This window comes from Anomaloglossus baeobatrachus, chromosome 3 (assembly GCF_048569485.1).
Source record: "Anomaloglossus baeobatrachus isolate aAnoBae1 chromosome 3, aAnoBae1.hap1, whole genome shotgun sequence".
In the NCBI taxonomy this organism is placed as follows: Eukaryota; Metazoa; Chordata; class Amphibia; order Anura; family Aromobatidae; genus Anomaloglossus; species Anomaloglossus baeobatrachus.
Window position 1 is genome coordinate 494467084 of NC_134355.1, and position 24864 is coordinate 494491947.

Here is a 24864-nt window from a genome sequence, read left to right on the forward strand (position 1 = left end):
TTAGGATGCCACTAGGTACACTGAGTGTTTGCTAGTATAATGGCTGAGTTTAAAAAAGTTTGAGTGTGCAATGCAGGCAGACGTGCTGCAAATATCGTTCCAATAGTGTGAATAGACAAAAGTACAATAGCCACGTTTAGGATGCCACTAGGTACACTGAGTGTTTGCTAGTATAATGGCTGAGTTTAAAAAAGTTTGAGTGTGCAATGCAGGCAGACGGGCTGCAAATATGTTTACAATAGTGTGAATAGACAAAAGTACAATAGCCACGTTTAGGATGCCACTAGGTACACTGAGTGTTTGCTAGTATAATGGCTGAGTTTAAAAAAGTTTGAGTGTGCAATGCAGGCAGACGTGCTGCAAATATGTTTACAATAGTGTGAATAGACAAAAGTACAATAGCCACGTTTAGGATGCCACTAGGTACACTGAGTGTTTGCTAGTATAATGGCTGAGTTTAAAAAAGTTTGAGTGTGCAATGCAGGCAGACGTGCTGCAAATATCGTTCCAATAGTGTGAATAGACAAAAGTACAATAGCCACGTTTAGGATGCCAATAGGTACACTGAGTGTTTGCTAGTATAATGGCTGAGTTTAAAAAAGTTTGAGTGTGCAATGCAGGCAGACGTGCTGCAAATATCGTTCCAATAGTGTGAATAGACAAAAGTACAATAGCCACGTTTAGGATGCCAATAGGTACACTGAGTGTTTGCTAGTATAATGGCTGAGTTTAAAAAAGTTTGAGTGTGCAATGCAGGCAGACGGGCTGCAAATATCGTTCCAATAGTGTGAATAGACAAAAGTACAATAGCCACGTTTAGGATGCCACTAGGTACACTGAGTGTTTGCTAGTATAATGGCTGAGTTTAAAAAAGTTTGAGTGTGCAATGCAGGCAGACGTGCTGCAAATATCGTTCCAATAGTGTGAATAGACAAAAGTACAATAGCCACGTTTAGGATGCCACTAGGTACACTGAGTGTTTGCTAGTATAATGGCTGAGTTTAAAAAAGTTTGAGTGTGCAATGCAGGCAGACGTGCTGCAAATATCGTTCCAATAGTGTGAATAGACAAAAGTACAATAGCCACGTTTAGGATGCCACTAGGTACACTGAGTGTTTGCTAGTATAATGGCTGAGTTTAAAAAAGTTTGAGTGTGCAATGCAGGCAGACGGGCTGCAAATATGTTTACAATAGTGTGAATAGACAAAAGTACAATAGCCACGTTTAGGATGCCACTAGGTACACTGAGTGTTTGCTAGTATAATGGCTGAGTTTAAAAAAGTTTGAGTGTGCAATGCAGGCAGACGTGCTGCAAATATCGTTCCAATAGTGTGAATAGACAAAAGTACAATAGCCACGTTTAGGATGCCACTAGGTACACTGAGTGTTTGCTAGTATAATGGCTGAGTTTAAAAAAGTTTGAGTGTGCAATGCAGGCAGACGTGCTGCAAATATGTTTACAATAGTGTGAATAGACAAAAGTACAATAGCCACGTTTAGGATGCCACTAGGTACACTGAGTGTTTGCTAGTATAATGGCTGAGTTTAAAAAAGTTTGAGTGTGCAATGCAGGCAGACGTGCTGCAAATATCGTTCCAATAGTGTGAATAGACAAAAGCACAATAGCCACGTTTAGGTTGCCACTAGGTACACTGAGTGTTTGCTAGTATAATGGCTGAGTTTAAAAAAGTTTGAGTGTGCAATGCAGGCAGACGTGCTGCAAATATCGTTCCAATAGTGTGAATAGACAAAAGTACAATAGCCACGTTTAGGATGCCACTAGGTACACTGAGTGTTTGCTAGTATAATGGCTGAGTTTAAAAAAGTTTGAGTGTGCAATGCAGGCAGACGGGCTGCAAATATGTTTACAATAGTGTGAATAGACAAAAGTACAATAGCCACGTTTAGGATGCCACTAGGTACACTGAGTGTTTGCTAGTATAATGGCTGAGTTTAAAAAAGTTTGAGTGTGCAATGCAGGCAGACGTGCTGCAAATATCATTCCAATAGTGTGAACAGACAAAAGTACAATAGCCACGTTTAGGATGCCACTAGGTACACTGAGTGTTTGCTAGTATAATGGCTGAGTTTAAAAAAGTTTGAGTGTGCAATGCAGGCAGACGTGCTGCAAATATCGTTCCAATAGTGTGAATAGACAAAAGTACAATAGCCACGTTTAGGATGCCAATAGGTACACTGAGTGTTTGCTAGTATAATGGCTGAGTTTAAAAAAGTTTGAGTGTGCAATGCAGGCAGACGGGCTGCAAATATCGTTCCAATAGTGTGAATAGACAAAAGTACAATAGCCACGTTTAGGATGCCACTAGGTACACTGAGTGTTTGCTAGTATAATGGCTGAGTTTAAAAAAGTTTGAGTGTGCAATGCAGGCAGACGTGCTGCAAATATCGTTCCAATAGTGTGAATAGACAAAAGTACAATAGCCACGTTTAGGATGCCACTAGGTACACTGTGTGTTTGCTAGTATAATGGCTGAGTTTAAAAAAGTTTGAGTGTGCAATGCAGGCAGACGTGCTGCAAATATGTTTACAATAGTGTGAATAGACAAAAGTACAATAGCCACGTTTAGGATGCCACTAGGTACACTGAGTGTTTGCTAGTATAATGGCTGAGTTTAAAAAAGTTTGAGTGTGCAATGCAGGCAGACGTGCTGCAAATATCGTTCCAATAGTGTGAATAGACAAAAGTACAATAGCCACGTTTAGGATGCCAATAGGTACACTGAGTGTTTGCTAGTATAATTGCTGAGTTTAAAAACGTTTGAGTGTGCAATGCAGGCAGACGGGCTGCAAATATGTTTACAATAGTGTGAATAGACAAAAGTACAATAGCCACGTTTAGGATGCCACTAGGTACACTGATTGTTTGCTAGTATAATGGCTGAGTTTAAAAAAGTTTGAGTGTGCAATGCAGGCAGACGTGCTGCAAATATGTTTACAATAGTGTGAATAGACAAAAGTACAATAGCCACGTTTAGGATGCCACTAGGTACACTGATTGTTTGCTAGTATAATGGCTGAGTTTAAAAAAGTTTGAGTGTGCAATGCAGGCAGACGTGCTGCAAATATGTTTACAATAGTGTGAATAGACAAAAGTACAATAGCCACGTTTAGGATGCCACTAGGTACACTGAGTGTTTGCTAGTATAATGGCTGAGTTTAAAAAAGTTTGAGTGTGCAATGCAGGCAGACGTGCTCTGCAAATGTCTTTGCACTAGTGGGACTATAGCAAAGTCCAATAGCCACGTTTAGGATGCCACTAGGTACACTGACTGTTTGCTAGTATAATGGCTTAGTTAAAAAGAGTTGGAGTCTGCAATGCAGGCAGACGTGCTATGCAAATGTCTTTGCACTAGTGGGACTATAGCAAAGTCCAATAGCCACGTATAGGATACCACTAGGTACACTGAGTGTTTGCTAGTAAAATTGCTTAGTTTAAAAAAGTTGGAGTGTGCAATGCAGGCAGACGTGCTCTGCAAATGTCTTTGCACTAGTGGGACTATAGCAAAGTCCAATAGCCACGTTTAGGATGCCACTAGGTACACTGAGTGTTTGCTAGTTAAATTGCTTAGTTTAAAAAAGTTGGAGTGTGCAATGCAGGCAGACGTGCTCTGCAAATATCTTTGCACTAGTGGGACTATAGCAAAGTCCAATAGCCACGTATAGGATGCCACTAGGTACACTGAGTGTTTGCTAGTAAAATTGCTTAGTTTAAAAAAGTTGGAGTGTGCAATGCAGGCAGACGTGCTCTGCAAATGTCTTTGCACTAGTGGGACTATAGCAAAGTCCAATAGCCAGAGATAGGATGCCACTAGGTACACTGAGTGTTTGCTAGTATAATGGCTTAGTTATAATGAGTTGGAGTGTGCAGAGGACAAGAGGGTACAGTGGCAGGATTGTGGTGCTCTGGGTAGAGGAATGGAAGCCTGCCTTTCTATTCCCTCCTAATGGTGAAATGCAGGGAGGAAATCCCTGACCTTGGCTACACAGACGCTGTTGCTGTTTTCAGGACCTGTCACCTATGGCTCTCTGACCCTGCCGGTTTGAGCCCTTAAAAGGACTGCTATAAAGTGCTCTCCCTAAGCTGTCTAACTCTGTGTATGCAGCGCATACAGCTGTATCGGCGATAGGACTCAGGAGGAGGACGGAGCTGCGACAGTGATGTCTGACACCAAAGATGCAGAAGGCAGATAATGGCGTCCTGGAAGAAAATGTCCGTTTTTATAATGCAGGGACATGTGACATGGACATCCTATCACACATGCCGTTGCTTCTCTGGCTCAAAGTCCACTTAGCTGTGTGTGTGTCTGGGATTGGCTGACATGCTGGCCCGCCCCACAAGACGCGCACGCTTAGGGAAGGAAGACAAGGAAAAAAAAAAAAAAAATGGCGATCGCCATTATAGAAACAGCAGTGATCTGAAGGCGCTGTTCACGCACACTATACACTGAAATGTCATAATAGTGTGATTCACAGAGTGACTTACACTATTACAGCAGAAACCAAGCTATGATTTAGCTGGTTTTTTGCTGCTAGAACCGTTCTCGAACGTTTCTAGAACTATCGAGCTTTTGCAAAAATCTCGAGTTTCTCGTTCGATCTAGAACAGGCCCCAAAATCACTCGAGCTTAGAACTGGAGAACCACGAACCACGAACCGCGCTCAACTCTAGTGTAGACTACTGACAGGGCACATTGCTCAGGCAGCTCCAAAAGGGATGATACATTAAATACCTAGTGCCTCTCAGCCATATTGAGAGAGGCACTTTAGAGTTAGGGCACACTAAGAGGAGGAGGCAGCGCACAAGGGTGCTTAGTGCGCTCCCAAGTGACTTGCGCAGTGTGCAGAGGCCATGGGAACAGGAGGCAGTAACAGGAACAGTAACCATGCAGCCAGCAAGGTGAGTATACCAATGTCCCTGCATGGTGGAGGAAGTGGGACAACAAAGGAGTGCCGCTGATGGTTTTATACTCAACTATTGGAAAACTGTTTCAGAGTATTTACCTTTACACTGTTTAAAGCAAAGTCTGACTGGCTGAATGTGATGCCCTTGACACAACTTTATTCCTGTTTTTAAGGGACCTGGCAGTTGCTGCAGGAGCCACCGTGTTCCATAGAGTAGCTGCTAAGTGGTGGAATGAGTAGAGGAAAAAACAGTTCAATCATAATCACAGATGGTGATTCTTTACTGTCAGAGCAGTGAGAAAATGCAACTGTCCGCCAAATACTGTTTTAACGAATGAGTGAACAATTATTTGAAAAGCTTAAGGAGGGCATCAATGCTTTTTTGAAAAATATAATATTACAGGTTATAGGCATTAGATTCTGTGATGGGATGTTGATCCATGGAACTAATCTGATTGCCATATGCGGAGTCAGAAATATTTTTTTTCCTAATATGGGGAAATGAACATTTATCTCACAGGCTTTTTGCCTTCCTCTCAATCAACATGTTAGGTTAAATGTTAGACTTATGTCAACCTTCAACCTTAACTATGAAACTATAACCAGGTCAGAAACAAACAGACAGAATAAAAAACCCAATACAAAAAAGTAGTCAAAGGAGCCAAGTCAGAGTATTGGACTTACGACAATAATGTCAAGCAGAGAAAGAGGTCAGATCATCAAATAGTCAATCCAAAAGAGCATCAAGGGGTTAAATAGACAATTTGTCAGGGATAGAGATAAGTGGATCCTGGAAGTTTGGTTCAGTGGATTCAGTTGGAATTTTGGTAAAGTTCTGTTCAGGACCCAGGCTTGACCTGAACCCCATTGGAACTCACTGAATGGGTAGTCCAGGTCTCCACCCACATACAACCAGCCATTGACAAATTACTACCGGGAGAGGGAAGGCACTGTTTTTTCTTTTTTCCTTTTTATTCACACACTACATATGATAATGCTGATTTTATCCCCCAATGCGAGACATTTACACACAGCAGGCACTGAGCATACCTGAGCACATTGATGCTGGATCTAGTGGTTTGTATACAAAGCACCTGAACTCCAAACTCAAACACTGAGGTTTTTTTAAAGTTTAAATTCTATGTTTGGTACGAACACTGAACTTTACTGTTCGGGTCCACTCATCTGTAGTCAGGAACATAGCTGAATCATAACATAATAGATTCATCCGATAATTGCAGCCAAGGTGTAACGTCTGCCCTTGTTCACAGACTAAGAATGACTGTCATGGACAGACTAGAGCTTGCCACAGAGTCGGCAGGACCTCAAAAACTCTGAAACCTTATAACCCGTATACAGGGATTTGGAATTACACAAGGTCCAAGAGATCACTGCATATGGAAGGCTGCAATCCAGGAAAAAGTGATCGTCAGGCAGGGTCCAAACCAGGAGGCACAAAAAGGGACAAATTCAGTAGGCAGGAGCAAAGTCAGGAAATCAGGCAGAGGTCAAAACCAGAGATGGCAGTGAGGTACAAAAATGGCAGGCAGGAGAGTAGTCAATGAGCAGGCAGAGGTCAACACAGGGATCAATAGTCAGAACAGAACAGGAACCAGACACTAGCAGGAATACAAAACTATCTCTAGCAGTGACTAGCAGACAAGAGGGGGAATTAGAGGGGTGTGGTGTCTTCCCATTGCTTGTAGCTGAATGGTGGTAACTTTACCTGGAAGACACACACCACCTACAGTCAGCCAGTGGTACTGCAGGTCCCAGGGAAACCCAGTTTAATGGATGAGCGGAGCCTACGTCCACCAGAGTCACTGTCACCGACTCCTCTCCTATCATCAGCTCAGTCCATGGCGAGAATACAGTGGTACCTGGTGACCGAAGCAGAAGTCGCAGGAGGGGACTCCAGTGAGGACATGACGCAAGGGTCTTATTATCAATACAATAATTTGCAATGACAACTGACCCACTTAGGATTTGAAAGGGGCACTGATGGTCACTGAACATGCCCTCTATTTGGCCAGAAAGCTGAAAACATCAAACCCCTGTTGCAGGATTGGGGACCTGTATATAACTAACATGAGTTAAGCAACTCTCATATATCAGCAGTACTGTGTGCCAACACTCCTACTGTAGTGTCAATGCTTAGAGATTTTAGTAATGCTGGTTGTAATAAAATGTTGTCTGTATATTAGTGTAGATAGAAAATTATCAACTGTATAAAGATCTTTTTTTAAAACTACTAGGCCACTTTAAGCAATGACCTCTGACTCTGCTGGGAAACAAAGGTCGCTTTAACATTTCTAATAATTGAAGCCATATTGCTACAATAACTATTTTAATTTTAATAATCAATATTAATAATCAATATTTTATCCTTAGATACTGAAAAAGTAATGGCTGTCTTGTAAAGCTCAGTTAGTCAATGTTAGATTAACCTCACTTAATGAGTGAAATACCAGGTTTATCAGTTGTGATGGTCTTTCCACCTCCCAGGTGACAAGTAGTCAGTCAACATTGTGAATGATGGAGAAGCTAATAAAATCTGAGCATGTTGGGAAATGAAAAAAGAGGCAGTGGATGATAGATTGCAAATAGGTGAGTAGATAAAATCGTTGGAGATTGCAAGGGACAGACAAAAGGCAATTATAATCATAATCCTCTCATTTGCTAAATTCATTGCAGAATGCAAAATGAGACCAAATTCTAAATTTGATCATTTCAACTATCCTACTTGAAACGTGTCTGATCAAAGTGAAGTTTTCCAGTTTTGCATGGGTTATAGACAACATGCAAATCTCCATTCACATCTTATTTCAATAGGTGAATGTTAACCCCCTCGTCTGTACATCCATCAATTAATTATGTTGACAATTACAAATATTTATATTGTGCCTTTCTTACAATGGGCTGCATGCCTACCTACAGTACTGAAGTACAATTCTGATAACGGTATGAAAACAGGTTGAAAATGTTCAAAATTGGCCACATTTTTCTCTTTAAGTCTCTAGGCGGCAGCAAGAATTTAGATATAATGTGACAAAAATTGTGTGTAAATTTTCACACCATATTTGAAGTTGGAGAAATAATGGAATTTGTAAAGGTATAAGTATAATGTTGCATTCATTTTAAGCTGTAGATGTACCTACTAATTTGCAGGTAGGGATGGTTGATAGAGTTGAACAAGTACCTAACGATTCATACTGCTATACTTATAACGAGTACAGTCTAATACTCGCGTATTTGTTCCGAATAGCGTGTGCAGTGCAAGTCAATGGGGGAGAAACTTGCAATGGAATGAGTAACCCGAATTCTGCCCTATTTACTACTCACAAGAACAGTACAGCATTCGGGTTACTCATTACTTTGTTAGTTTTTCCCCATTGACTTGCATTGCAAATGCTATTCGGAATGAATACATGAGTATTAGACAGTATTCGTTATGAGTATAGTGAGCACGAATAGTTAGGCACTCGCTCAACTCTAATGGTTGGAAGTAATGGTCCTCTGGCTAAAGTGTTAAACAGCCACTAGATTTGACTGCAGTTTCCTCAAGTAATATTTTAAGAGTAAACTGCTCTGATAAAGGTGTTGTTTTCCAACATAAGAATTTTCACTGGAACTCTAAAATGTTTTTCACTTTCTACAAGAATTCATGTTATGTTCCCTTCCATTGTGTCTATGCTACGATTGCCATCTGAATGTGGTAAGAATTCATTTTTACCTCTTTTCATTCTAGAAAGTCTGCCAGTGACTGAATTCTGCAGGGCAGAATCTTTTCTTATAGATCTCCGATAACTCATAATTAGGGTTAGGAGTTCTCTTCACTTTGTACGTACCCCAGTTGGAGGTTAATCTTCCACTAGCAGCAGTGACTTATAGGTCTATCTCTGCAAGAGAAATGATAGAAACTGTATGGCAATCCTAGATATGAAGAATGGAAATCAACAGGAGCCGACACTGACTCTCCTCTATACATCCAGAGAACTGCTTCTTATGTCAATTAGGTGGACTGCAGAGACATTTCTACACAGCTACTATAATACATAGATTCAACTTTAATATTCCCTAATTTTGAGTAAAAGGCATTATAGTTTAATACACTAACAAACATGAACATTTTATGCATTTTTTCTTGTTTGAGACACAATCGATTTATTTGGATTTTTAATATCCAAATTGGTCATGTGTTAAGATGAGAATAACTAAGTTTGGAAAGGCTCAGTTTGACATCTTATGTATTTTACATATTTTGATTAGTGTACTGATACAGGATGGCATTATATAAAATAGCGTAATTTCCTTCTTTTCGATGAACAGCAAAAAATGTATAAAAATATATACAGGTTACACAAACACTAAAAGGACAATTTTTTGTGCATCTGTGTATACTGATATGAAATCATTACTTATTAACTTTACAGTCCTCTTACATGTTAGCACGGCGTTCCATCTAACATATAGCTAAACCCCATGTCTTCTTCAGAAGAGAAGATTGTGAAACTAACTTTCTCTTTATTTATGGTAGAATGTGACAGGAAAGGTGAAACTATAAGATGCAAATAACAGAAATAGTTATGAATATTTTATTATTATTATTATTATTATGTATTTATTTATAGAGCACCATTGATGTCATGATGCTGTAGATGAGAAAGGATTACATACAAAATACCGATATAAATTATAGTAGACAGACTGGTATAGAGGGGAGGGAGGTTCCTACATTAAACAGGATAATGGGGACTACAGAGTAGGTTGGGTCATTGCAGTCTGTATGCTTTTGTGGAAAGATTGGTTTTCAAATGCCATTTGAAACTTGAGAGTGTAGCCGGTAATCGGACGTGTTGGGGCACAAATTACAAAGAATGGCAGATACTCAAGAGAAGTCTTAGAAGTGGTTGGATGAGAAATGGGTAAGTGTGGAGAAGAGAAAGAGGTCTAGGTAGATTAGCTGTGGAAGTATACAAGGAGATTAGTTTGGAGATATTTGGAAGAGACAGAATATGGACAGCTTTGTAGGTCAGTGTTAGTAATTGGATACGCTTAGGAATTGGGAGCCAATGAAGGGATTTCCAGATGGCAGAAGTCAACAAGTGGGAAGGAGAGAGGTAGATTAGTCAGGCAACAGAACGAAGGACAGACTGGAGAGGTGCATGAGTATAAGCAGGGAGGCCACAAAGGAGGATGTCGCAGTAAATGAGGTGGGAGGTGATGTGGGCATGCACTAGCATTTTTGTAGATTGAGAGTTAAGGAAAAGATGTGTTCTAGGAATATTTTTGATTTAGAAGTAGTAGGAGGCAGTGAGAGCTTGGATGTGTGGTTTGAGGGACAAGGTAGAATCGAGGATTACTCCAAGGCAGCAGACTTTAGGTACTGGAGAGAGTGTGGTGTAATTTATTATAAATAGAAAGATCAGGTAGGGGAGATAAGTGAGATGGAGAAAAGATGATGAGTTCAGTTTTGTCCATATTGAACTTTAGGAAGCGAGAAGAGAAGGAGGATATGGCTAATAGACAATCCGGGATTCTGGACATAAGAGAGGGGATTGTCTGGGCCAGAGAGTTAAATCTGAGTGTCATCAGCGTATAGATGAAACTGGAAGCCATGAGATATTTTGAGTTGTCCCAGGCCAAAACTTATATGTGAAAAAGAGTAAGGGTCCCAGGACAGAGCCTTGAGGGACACCGACAGAGAGAGTGTGGGATGAGGAGGTACTGTAAGAGTGGGAGAAGATAAAAGTGTGGCTGAAAAATAATGAGGAGATCCAGGAGAGGGAAAAGTCTGTGACACCAAAGAAAGAGAGGATATGTAGCAGGAGGGAGTTGTCATTGTCAAAGGCAGAGGATAGGTCCAAATGAAGTATAGAGATTTGTCTGTTAGCTTTGGCAGTAAGTCATTGGTAATTTTTCTTAGGGCAGTTTCGGTGGAATGGTGGGGACGGAATCTGGACTGAAGGTTGTCAAACAGTGAGTTAGATGAGAGGTGAAAGGAATGTTTAGCATGGATGTGCTGCAAAGCCTGCTATACCCCTTACAATTAAGCATACGATATCGTATGCGATGTGACACGCCTCCATCGTATGTGCGACACGTTCAATTTGTTGACTGTGTCACACAAACGATTATTTGCCGTCACACGTACTTACCCTTCCATACGACCTTGATGTGGGTGGCAAACATCCACTTCCTGGTGTGGGAGGGACGTTCGGCGTCACAGCGACGTCACACGGCAGGCGGCCAATAGAAGCGGAGGGGCGGAGATGAGCGGGATGTAAACACCTCCTTCCTTCCGCATTGCCGGCAGGACGCAGGTAAGATGTGTTCATCGTTCCCGGGGTGTCATACACTGCGATGTGTGCTGCCTCGGGAACATTGAACAACCCGATGTGCAATTTTTAGCAAATGAACGACGTGTATGCGATGAACAGTTTTGCGTTCAATCGCAATCGCACGTAGCTGTCACATGCATTTACGTCACTAACGATGCCGGATGTGCGTCACTTACAACGTGACCCCGCCGACACATCGTTAGATATGTTGTTGCGTGTAAAGCCCGCTTTAGAGGGGTTTAGAATGGAATGGACACATGAATATGGGCCAATAGTAGTAGAGGTTGGATGGAGGGATTCTTTTAGGCCCCGTCACACTAAGCAACATCGCTAGCAACATCGCTGCTAACGAACAACTTTTGTGACGTTGCTAGCGATGTCACTGTGTGTGACATCCAGCAACAACCTGGCCCCTGCTGTGAGGTCGTTGGTTGTTGCTGAATGTCCTGGGCCATTTTTAGTTGTTGCTGTCCCGCTGTGAAGCACAAATCGCTGTGTGTGACAGCGAGACAGCAACAACTAAATGTGCAGGCAGCAGGAGCCGGCTTCTGCGGAGGCTGGTAACCAATGTAAACATCGGGTAACCAAGAAGCCCTGTCCTTGGTTACCCGATATTTACCTTTGTTATCAGCCTCCGCCGCTCTCACTGTCAGTGACGGCTCCTGCTCTGTGCACATGTAGCTGCAGGACACATCGGGTTAATTAACACGATGTGTGCTGTAGCTAGGAGAGCAGGGAGCCAGTGCTAAGCGGTGTGCGCTGCTCCCTGCTCTCTGCACATGTAACTGCAGCACACATCGGGTAATTAACCCGATGTGTGCTGTAACTAGGAGAGCAGGGAGCCAGCGCTAAGCGGTGTGCGCTGCTCCCTGCTCTGTGCACATTTAGCTGCAGCACACATCGGGTAATTAACCCGATGTGTGCTGTAACTAGGAGAGCAAGGAGCCAGCGCTCAGTGTGCGCTGCTCCCTGCTCTCTGCACGTGTAGCTCCGTGCACTGGTAACCAAGGTAAATATCGGGTTGGTTACCCGATATTTACCTTAGTTACCAAGCGCAGCATCTTCCACGCGACGCTGGGGGCTGGTCACTGGTTGCTGGTGAGCTCACCAGCAACTCGTGTAGCGACGCTCCAGCGATCCCTGCCAAGTCAGGTTCCTGGTGGGATCGCTGGAGCGTCGTAGTGTGACATCTCACCAGCAACCTCCTAGCAACTTACCAGCGATCCCTATCGTTGTTGGGATCGCTGGTAAGTTGCTTAGTGTGACTGGACCTTTTCTTTAGAATAGGTGTGATTGGTTCATGTTTGGAAGCAGAAGGAAGGTAGCAGAGGTTAACGATATGTTAAAAAGATGAGATAAGACTGAGATAAGCATAGTGGTGAGTTTGGGGAGGAGGAAAAAAAAGACCCACTCCTCCATTGTGTCTATTGCCAGGGAAAGGAGGGTGGATAAAGTGAAGGTCACCATAACACAGCACAGCAGAGTAGCAGTGTCAAAGGGTGTCAGCTATGTTTCAGTGAGGTTCAGGAATCAAAGATTGCAGGAGGTGATGAGGTCTTGGATGACATGCAGTTTATTGCATAAATAATGGGTGTTCCAGGGAGGGGGAGTCTTGAAGTGCGCATCAAGAGAATGTGCTTTATGTTGGAGAGATTGCAGTAGTTTCTAGTAGGTGTGGAACAATAGGTAGGAAAGTTAATCAGGGGGATATCAGTTGTGGGAGACCAGGCTTGGTAGACATATCACTAGCAGTGAAGAGAAACAGAGAATGGCTGCATTGGTGTCACGAATAAGGTTGCTATACAGGGACAGGGGACTACTCTTACCCTGTATGCTAGAGTTCCCTGACTTGCCCTCAAGCTATGGGTACGCTTGAAGGTAGGGAGGCGTGACCCTCCGACCTGTCCTTGGCTCCTACATGGACCCTGGTCTAGAGACCCCCTACCTTTTCAGCAGGATGCCTCCAGGGGACAACACCAAAAATAAAATATAAATAACAAAACTAAAACCTCTTCTGCAAACTAATCTTTGTTTGCAGAAGACTACTGGAACTGGGGTAAGGTACGACCACACACACAGGCTGTCTCTGTAAAGTGAGGAGATACAATAACCAGCCCTGTGTGAAGGATGCTGGGACCTTTTAAAGGCCCAGCCTAATTAGTAACTTGAGGGAATAAGGGAATGCCTCCAAGCAAACTTGCAAAAGAAGCATTAACCCCTCAGATGCTAAAAGGAAAAATCCTCCGTTTAAATGAGGACGAGTCTCTCTGGAAAGACCAGCGTGACAATGGGTGGGAGAAGGAGAGTGGCAGGAATGTTTTGTGTTTTAGTAGTGGTGTTCTGAGGTTTAGGATCAAGACAACAGATGAAGTCAGGTAGGAAAGGAAAAGGGAATATGAGACAATTATTTTTTTGGATAGTTTAAGGGTTTCTTGATATTGAAGTAGGGTAAGGATTACTGAAGCCAAAACTGTAAGAGCAAATGTGAGCATGGTGAAAGAGGAAATATAATATAAGATTATAATACAAGTTGATGATTGTCTAATGCAGCAAACATACAGTATTATGAAACACAACATTATGATATACAAATAATGTTCTTACTGACTATGCTGGGAGCAGGGCATTTGTATAGAGCCCAAGGTACAAACAAGTTATAAGGTGGCTTCTACATCAGAAGTGAAGAGGAAAATGGCAGCTGCCGCTATTATGACAAGAACATGATCACAATGCAACAGGTACTTTCCCATAATGCATAGTAAACTAAAGTAGCGCAAATACATTAGAGCAGTAGCAGATGGTGCTGTTAGCAATGATATAATGAGAAAAAATTCAATATGGAGCAGAGGACGACAGATGTAGAAAAGGCACAGCCAGTCTGGAGCATTCAGAGGTAGGAAAAGAGACTACTGATGTATTGTATGGCTGAGCTAATGCTATGAAAAGGGATAATATAGTTCGAGAGCTAGTGTGGCTGGAGGACAATGGTGAAGATACCTCCCAACATGAAGCCACTAATCAGAAGCTATTCATCAACTCAGAAGTCTTGTAATGTGAGAGGATGAAGCACCTCAAACACAGAACTAGGAGTCTCTTAGTTTCAGATGAGCGAACCAAACTGTAAAGCTCGGGGCCGTATTGAACACCTTGTGTTCAGTGCTGAAAACCGAACACAGGCTATTGACAGTACGTCCGGTTCCTGTTCAGGTTTGTCACAGAAATAAAGTTTGTTGAAAGGTTGCAGAGCAGCCAATCAGCAAGCTTTTAGGCTGTGGGCGCTTTCGGAGCCATTGCAGCCATGCCAAATATTGGCATGGCTGTCAATAGGCAGGGAAAATATTGTAAAATAAAATGACTTGGGCTACATATGGAATCAAATGCCAGTAAGAGCAAGATAATTATGCATACCATGTTTTCTGGTGATTCCCAGAGGATCATGCAGCAGTCAGACTCTCTTCTGGGCCCACCAATTAATGTTCATAAATATTCACTGCTTCCTCGCTCACGCTCTGTGCCAGTGTCTGTGATTGGTTGCAGACTGCTATACATACCCACCACCCTGCGTGTGTGTCTGTGATTGGTTGCAGCCAGTTTGCTGTATAGTAGTGTTAAAATAAAGTAGTGTTAAAAGAAATAAAATAATTTAAAAAAAATTACATAGGCTCTTGCCATTTTTTGATAGCCAGCACGGATAAATAACAGCGGCAGGCTGCAGCCTTTACCTGTGAGCTTTACTGTCACTGGATATCAAAATAGAAGAAAAAAAGATGTAGGGTCCCCCTCATTTTTTATTTACAGCCACGGTAAAGTAGGCAGGTGGAGGCTGGTAATATCAGAATGGGGGCACAATGGATATTGCCCCCCCAGCCTTTAAATACCAGCCCACAGCTACCCAGAAATGTCACATCCATTAGATGCTTCAATTCTGGGCTTTATCTGGATCATCCTGATTACCCTGGGGAAGTGGCAATCAGGGTAATACAAGGGTTGAGTTTAATGACACCTCACAGCTGGCACTAAGGCCTAGATAAGTAATGGGAGACCCCCCAAATAAATAATATTATAAGTGAAAAGAAATAAAATGCAAACACCAAAAAAAAATACACTCACCCTTTTTCAGCCCTTTTTTAACTTCCCAATTATCCTTGCAAAAGACATAGACATAATCTATACAAAGTTTAACTATGATCCCAGCTATGCTAGATCCGAAGACTGGAGAGATAGAAAAGATGTCTGCTTTCCGCAGGCTCCAGGAAACACTGACAGCAGCGGGAGGAGCTCGGCTTTGAACAGTGATGTCACTCAGTTCACCGGATGTCACATCCGGGCTTCCCTGTTTCTCCCAGTGAAAGGGCTGCTGGACTGTTCAATTGCAGGCAGGAAGTGTCTTTCACCTGTCATCACCAACAAAGGTTCTTGTACAAGGTAATAAATAAAGTGTAATAAGCGTGTTCAATACTTTTTTTCCCTGTGTCATTTCCCACTATTACACATCATTACATTTCTGGATATCTATGGTATGATTACCTGTGTGGAGTAACTGGAATGTTACGACTTCTGATGGGAAATTCATGTCAACAGAACCTTTAGAAATATATTTACTTGAAAAATCAGTGACGTGTTCAATACACATTTCACCTGCTGCATAGTATTGTTCAAGCAAATGTAATTGTTCAAACAATTGCCATATTTTTATGACAGTTTCCATTGTTCAAACAATTGACATTATTTCCCATTGAACCCCGTTAAAGGGTGAAGGCTCAGTTCCTTATGTTGCTATTGTAGTATGCAGTTTATACAGTAAGTAATTTTAAAAGTAAAAAAGAAAATAATCAATGAAGACATTTTTCAGAGTTTTATAAATACGTGAAATACATTACTTTTTATCATTGCTGTTTACAGTTCTTCCAATTCACACAATATTCTTCATAGCCTAATCAAAGCGAGTGTATCTTTGTACATCATTTATGTAATTAATATTAATTTTGTAGTAAATGTCAGGACATAGATGGAACACTTGCCAGAAGACAATTACTATGTGAGATATTGCACAGTTATATTAATTATCTAGAATTTGGCATAGGCTATAAATTTCAAATAAGGCGTCATGAATCTATACAGCCTTTAGGGATATTTAATGGTTTACTGAAACTACTGAAGGAAAATGTAAACTGTTTCAAATGCATATCTTTTGCCTAAGACACTTAAAACGATTAATTGTGCCAATGTTAATGATTTTGTACAGATTGTATCCTATCATATGAAAACCAATAACCATACTTTTAATCTGCTTCTCTGATCACTAGAAGCCACCTCAATACGGCCCTGCATATGTCAGGGTCAAATTGGGGGGGGGGCTATGTACTGGTTTCACCCATGCAAAGTCCACAAGCAAAGGTACTGCATACTGCCTTGGATGCCAGATGTCCACCCAACTTAAACTTCATGTCATGCTAGGTATGGAGAAGTACCAAGCGAATGGCAAAATGGAAGGGAAACTCTGTGTCTAGGGAAGGGGGAGATGGTGACCCCTGACCAAACCTACTGATGGGCCCTGGGTTCCCTCACTGCCCTTGGTAGCTGGATACCTGGTCCTAGGCTGACCCTGGTAGGGAGCGGATGGGATGAGCTCTTTGTCAACCTCACTAACCACTAAAGGACACACAGGGATAGCAAACTAAGGAAAACAACAAATAACTTATCTCCAGTTGACTCAGAGAAATAAACTGCAACAACCATCAAGATTCTCCAGATGTTTGCAAACCATCTGCTTGCACTGAAGACTTGATAAAGGCATATGAAGTATCACCAGCACTGAGTAATAGGAAGGTAAGAAATATAAATACACAAGGGAAGAACTGATAATCAGCAGATGACATGCTGAGGATTTCTTCAGGGTCCTAAATGGAAAGGGATCAAAACTAAGCAAAAATAATAGAAGGTCAGGCAGCAGTTTGCAAAGCCAAACACTGTGAATTATTATTGCCGGACACCACAGGACTGTCTGTCACCTGTGTCACTTCACCTCTATTAAAGGCTAACAACACTGTATGACTTATTACTAGAGTTGAGCGCGGTTCGCGGTTCGAGGTTCTCCAGTTCGCGGCTCGAGTGATTTTGGGGGCTGTTCTAGATCGAACTAGAACTCGAGCTTTTTGCTAAAGCTCGATAGTTCTAGATACGTTCGAGATCGGTTCTAGCAGCAAAAAGACCAGCTAATTCCTAGCTGGCTTTCCACTGTAATAGTGTAAGTCACTCTGTGACTCACACTATTATGAAATTTCAGTGTATAGTGTGCGGGAACAGCGCATTCAGATCACTGCTGTATGGATAATGGCGATCGCCATATTTTTTTTTCCCTTGTCTTCCTTCCCTAAGCGCGCGCGTGTAGTGGGGCGGGCCAGCATGTCAGCCAATCCCAGACACACACACAGCTAAGTGGACTTTTAGCCAGAGAAGCAACGGCATGTGTGATAGGATGTCCATGTCACATGTCCCTGCATTATAAAACCGGACATTTTCCTCCAGCCCACCATTATCTGCCTTCTGCGTCCTTGGTGTCAGTCATCACTGGCGCAGCTCCTATCGCCGATACTGCTGTGTACACTCCATACACAGCGCTGTACAGCATAGGGATAGCACTTTCTATCAGTCCTTTTAAGGGCTCATACCAGCAGGGTCAGAGCCATAGGTGACAGGTCCGTGAAAACAGAGTTTAACAGCTACACAAGATGACAGTGTCTGTGTAGCTAAGGTCAGGGATTTCCTCGCTGCATTTCCCCATTAGGAGGGATAGAAAGGCAGGCTTCCTTTCCTCTACCCAGACCCACAACCCTGCCACTGTACTCTCCTGCCCTTTGCACACTCAAACTCATTGTTACTAAGCCATTATACTAGCAAACACTGAGTGAACTTAGTGGCATCCTAAACGTGGCTTTTGGACTTCTGTATAGTCCCACTAGTGCAAAGATATTTGCAGCACGTCTGCCTGCATTGCACACTCAAACTCATTGTTACTAAGCCATTATACTAGCAAACACTGAGTGAACTTAGTGGCATCCTAAACGTGGCTATTGGACTTCTGTATAGTCCCACTAGTGCAAAGATATTTGCAGCACGTCTGCCTGCATTGCACACTCAAACTCATTGTTACTAAGCCATTATACTAGCAAACACTGAGTGAACTTAGTGGCATCCTAAACGTGGCTATTGGACTTCTGTATCGTCTTAGTAGTGCAAAGATATTTGCAGCACGTCTGCCTGCATTGCACGCTCAAACTCATTGTTACTAAGCCATTATATTAGCAAACACTGAGTGAACTTAGTAGCATCCTAAACGTGGCTATTGGACTTCTGTATTGTCCCACTAGTGCAAAGATATTTGCAGCACGTCTGCCTGCACTGCACACTCAAACTCATTGTAACTAAGCCATTATACTAGCAAACACTGAGTGAACTTAGTAACATCCTAAACGTGGCTATTGGACTTCTGTATTTTCCCACTAGTGCAAAGATATTTGCAGCATGTCTGCCTGCATTGCACACTCAAACTCATTGTTACTAAGCCATTATACTAGCAAACACTGAGTGAACTTAGTGGCATCCTAAACGTGGCTATTGGACTTCTGTATAGTCCCACTAGTGCAAAGATATTTGCAGCACGTCTGCCTGCATTGCACACTCAAACTCATTGTTACTAAGCCATTATACTAGCAAACACTGAGTGAACTTAGTGTCATCCTAAATGTGGCTATTGGACTTCTGTATAGTCCCACTAGTGCAAAGACATTTGCAGCATGTGTGCCTGCATTGCACACTCAAACTCATTGTTACTAAGCCATTATACTAGCAAACACTGAGTGAACTTAGTGGCATCCTAAACGTGGCTATTGGACTTCTGTATAGTCCCACTAGTGCAAAGATATTTGCAGCACGTCTGCCTGCATTGCACACTCAAACTCATTGTTACTAAGCCATTATACTAGCAAACACTGAGTGAACTTAGTGTCATCCTAAATGTGGCTATTGGACTTCTGTATAGTCCCACTAGTGCAAAGATATTTGCAGCACGTCTGCCTGCATTGCACACTCAAACTCAGTGTTACTAAGCCATTATACTAGCAAACACTGAGTGAACTTAGTGGCATCCTAAACGTGGCTATTGGACTTCTGTATTGTCCCACTAGTGCAAAGATATTTGCAGCACGTCTGCCTGCATTGCACACTCAAACTCATTGTTACTAAGCCATTATACTAGCAAACACTGAGTGAACTTAGTGGCATCCTAAACGTGGCTGTTGGACTTCTGTATAGTCCCAGTAGTGCAAAGATATTTGCAGCACGTCTGCCTGCATTGCACACTCAAACTCATTGTTACTAAGCCATTATACTAGCAAACACTGAGTGAACTTAGTGGCATCCTAAACGTGGCTGTTGGACTTCTGTATAGTCCCAGTAGTCAAAAGATATTTGCAGCACGTTTGCCTGCATTGCACACTCAAACTCATTGTTACTAAGCCATTATACTAGCAAACACTGAGTGAACTTAGTGGCATCCTAAACGTGGCTATTGGACTTCTGTATTGTCCCACTAGTGCAAAGATATTTGCAGCACGTCTGCCTGCACTGCAGAATCAAACTCATTGTAACTAAGCCATTATACTAGCAAACACTGAGTGAACTTAGTGGCATCCTAAACGTGGCTATTGGACTTCTGTATAGTCCCACTAGTGCAAAGATATTTGCAGCACGTCTGCCTGCATTGCACACTCAAACTCAGTGTTACTAAGACATTTTATTATACTAGTAAACACTGAGTGAACTTAGTGGCATCCTAAACGTAGCTATTGGACTTCTGTATAGTCCCAGTAGTGCAAAGATATTTGCAGCACGTCTGCCTGCATTGCACACTCAAACTCATTGTTACTAAGCCATTATACTAGCAAACACTGAGTAAACTTAGTGTCATCCTAAATGTGGCTATTGGACTTCTGTATAGTCCCAGTAGTGCAAAGATATTTGCAGCACGTCTGCCTGCATTGCACACTCAAACTCATTGTTACTAAGCCATTATACTAGCAATTTATGCTGCCAGTTTTAGTTGCATTGTCAGGGATAATTATTGTTGTTTATTCTGCTGTTAAAGCTAGACCACCGCTGCAATCTACACCACCTCTCAATTTTTACTACCACATTTTAAGTGCACAATCTTGTCGCAATCAACATGAGTAGCAAAATAACAGATGCTGGTGGAAAGGGGAAGAGGCGTGTTGGAAAAGGAAAAAAAGGGTTTGTCCGTGGGGAAGGTGGCAAAGCTCCATTATCATCTGCTGAAGATAGACCATCTACCAGCAAAAGTAAGATGTCTACTACTTACCGTGGACAATCCGATGTGCTCCTTTTTTTACGGACACGAACAACAGGAACAAACGTAGATGATGGCCAAAAAAGGAAAATGCTTGAATGGATCTCAAGTGGTCCAACAAGTGCCCTCTCAGCCACCTCAACTACCGCATTCAAAAAACACCAGTCCTCTGAGATGTCATCCCAATCAAACTTGCTTTCTCCCAGCTCTGAAGTCTCCATCAGCCCTGTACAGTATGGTGGAACTGAGATGGCTGAGTCTGCAGAGCTGTTCAGTCACACTATAGCCTGGGAATCAGAGGTCTGCTCTCAAGCTACAGCGAGTACAGACCAGGAAATGGTCTGCAGTGAGGCCCAGAACCTTTGTGACTCTGATTCAGGCCGTGAGGACCAAGTTTCTGAGCATAATGTTGACCCTTTGTCACAAACTGTAACACCTGTGGTTATAGACAATGAGGAACATACTGATGACGATGAGACGCAGATACCAGATTGGGATGACAACTTAAATATTCGGTCAGGGCAAGAAGAGGCTCGGTCTGAGGGTGAGGGGAGTGCAAACACAACAATTGATGATGAAGTTCTAGATCCCACCTACTGTCAACCCACAGTCAGGCACTCGAGGAGGTCAACAGAGGCGGTGGAGGAGGATGCAACCGACGACGAAGTTACCTTGCACCTTCCTGGACAGAGTCGGAGCACTGGTAGCACGTCTACAACTGTATCATCAGCCACCACTCTGCCTCTGAGCACCAGTCGGGGGGGCTCAGCAGGTCGCATGCCCTCTAAGCCTTGCCTAGCCTGGTCCTTTTTTGACATAGAAAAAGATCGCCCAAATTATGTGATCTGTAAAATTTGTCATGATTCTGTTAGTAGAGGTCAAAACCTCAGCAGTTTGACAACTTCGTCCATGAATCGTCACATGAATAAATATCTTATGTCCCAGTGGGAAGCTCACCGTGCTGCAATGCGGCCTAGCGGAGCGAACCATCCATGGCCTGCCCCTTCCAGTGCATCCGCGCGCTCTTCATCTTCTAGGACTGTGGGGACAGCTGTCACACCTGGTTTTCCACGCACAACTTCCACCACTGTAACAGCAACAGGCAGTTTGCTTGGTAGGTCGTCAGTTGGTTTGGAAGGGGAAACAAGTGCGTGTGTATAGCTCTCTCAGACATCGATAGCACCAACGTTGGATGAAGGCAACATCATGTCTCCGCCTGCACTTTCCTCACAAACCTGCATTTTTCCAGGGACACCCTTCTCAACACCGTCTACACACAGCAGCCAGATCTCTGTCCCTCAGATGTGGACAAATAAAAGGCCATTTCCTGCGACCCATGACAAAGCTAAGAGGTTGACTTTATCCCTCTGTAAGCTCTTGGCTACCGAAATGCTGCCTTTCCGCCTGGTGGACACACAGGATTTAAAGAGACCTTATGTCTGTCGCTGTGCCCCAGTACCAGATGCCCAGTCGCCACTACTTCTCTAAGAAAGGTGTGCCCGCGCTACACCAGCATGTCGCACACAACATCACCGCTTCCTTGAGAAACTCTGTGTGTTAATGGGTGCATTTCACCACTGATACTTGGACCAGTAAGCATGGACAGGGACATTACATGTCGCTGACTGGGCACTGGGTAACTATGGTGATAGATGGTGAAGGGTCTGCTGCACAAGTCTTGCCGTCCCCACGACTCGTGTGTCAATCCTCTGTCTGTTCAAGTTCTGCCACTGCTTCTGCCTCCTCCTCCTCATCTGTGTCCTCCACCTCCGCCCCAAGCCTGCCTGCTCAGGCCACCAGCGTTCTCACTGCGCAGAAGGAATCACGCACCCCTCATTACTATGCTGGCAGCAGAGCGCAATGGCATCAGGCGGTCTTTAGCTTTACATGTCTTGGGAATAGGAGTCACACAGCTGAGGAGTTGTGGTCAGCTCTGCGGTCCGAGTTTAATAAATGGTTGTCTCCACTCAATCTGCAGCCTGGCAAGGCCGTGTGAGACAATGCTGCAAACCTGGGTGCGGCCCTTCGCCTGGGCAAGGTGACACACGTGCCTTGTATGGCTCACGTGTTGAACCTTGTTGTCCAGCAATTTTTAACACACTATCCTGGCCTAGATGGCCTTCTGACCAGGGCACGAAAACTGTCTGCTCACTTCCGCCGTTCAACCGCCGCAGCTGAGCGACTTGCATCGCTCCTGAAGTCTTTCGGCCTGCCGGTTCATCGCCTGAAATGCGATGTGGTGACACGCTGGAATTCGACTCTCCACATGTTACAGCGACTGTGGCAGCACCGCCGAGCCCTGGTGCAATACGTCATGACGTATAGCCTGGGCCAACGAGATGCAGAGGTGGGGCAGATCACCCTGCTGGAGTGGTCTCAGATCAAGGACCTATGCACCCTTCTGCACAGTTTCGACATGGCGACGAATATGTTTAGCGCTGACAATGCCATTATCAGCATGACAATTCCAGTCATTTACATGCTGGAGCACACGCTAAACACTATTCGGAGTCAGGGGGTGGGACAACAGGAAGGGGAGGAACTACAGGAGGATTCATATGCGCAAGACACAACAACATCACCAAGGTCCAGACGTTCTTCATCACCAATGCGGCAGGCATGGAACCATGGGTGACAGGGATCAACAAGGGCGCATGGTAGCAGGCGAAATGTTGAGGAAGGTGCAGGAGAACATGAAGAAATGTAGGACGAACTGTCCATGGACATGGAAGACTCAGCGGATGAGGGAGACCTTGGTCAAATTTCAGTTGAAAGAGGTTGGGGGGAGATGTCAGAGAAAGAAAGAATGGTTAGCACCTCTATGCCACAAACACAGCGTGGACTTGGTCTGCATGGCTGCGCAAGACACTTGAGTGCTTTCTTGCTGCACTACCTTCAACATGACCCTCGTATTGTCAAAATTAGAAGTAATGATGACTACTGGCTTGCCACACTATTAGATCCCCGGTACAAGTCCAAATTTTGTGACATAATTCCAGCCATAGAAAGGGACGCACGTATGCAGGAGTATCAGCAGAAGCTGTTACTCGATCTTAGCTCGGCTTTTCCACCAAACAACCGTGCAGGTGCAGGGAGTGAATCTCCCAGTTGTAACTTGACAAACATGGGACGGTCTCGTCAACTTCAACAGTCTACCCGTACCAGTAGCACCCTATCTGGTGCTACTGGTAACAGCAATGTTATGGAATCTTTTCATAATTTTTTAAGACCCTCCTTTGCAAGGCCAACAGAGACAACAAGTCTGACACATAGTCAATGGCTGGAGATTATGATACAGGAGTATCTGCAAATGAACATCGATGCCATGACTTTGCAAATGGAGCCTTGCTCATTTTGTGCTTCAAATCTTGAAAAATGGCCAGAGCTCTCCACTTACGCCTTGCGTTGTCTCTGAACGTGTCTTCAGTGCTGCTGGGTGTGTGCTGACAGATAAGCGCACGCGTCTGTCCAGTGACAATGTGGACAGACTAAAGTTCATCAAAATGAACAAGTCATGGATAGAGAAGGAATTTACTTCCCCTGTGTCATCCTGGGGAGAGTAAATGCTTGTGGATTTGGAATGTGCTTGATGCAAATCAAAACATTCTGTTTGCAACTAGGGCACAAGTGCTGCCACTGATGGGGTGTCTGTGTGGCCCAATTTTTGGAAAAAAGGGAGACTCCGCTTACATTGTTTTTAAAAATGATCCAAGATGCACAGCGCTGGGATCAGGAAAGACTTTGCTACCTACCCCGGGGTCATCCTGGGGACAGTTAACAATAGCGTATTTTTGAATGTGCTTGATGGAAATCTAGCTGTTAAGTGTACAACTAGGGCACAAGTGCTGCCACTGAATGGGTGGGTGTGTGTGGGGCACAATTTTTGGGAAAAAAAGGGAGACTCCAATTGGAGTAACCCTTGCTTACATTGTTTTTAAAAATGATCCAAGATGCACAGAGCTGGGATCAGGAAAGACTTTGCTACCTACCCCGGGGTCATCCTGGGGACGGTTAACAATGGCGTATTTTTGAATGTGCTTGATGCAAATCTAGCTGTGAAGTGTACAACTAGGGCACAAGTGCTGCCACTGAATGGGTGGGTGTGTGTGGGGCACAATTTTTAGAAAAAAAAGGGAGACTCCAATTGGAGTAACCCTTGCTTGCTGTGTTTTTTAAAAGGAGCCAAGATGAACAAGTCATGGTTCAGCAAAGACTTTGCTACCTACCCCGGTGTCA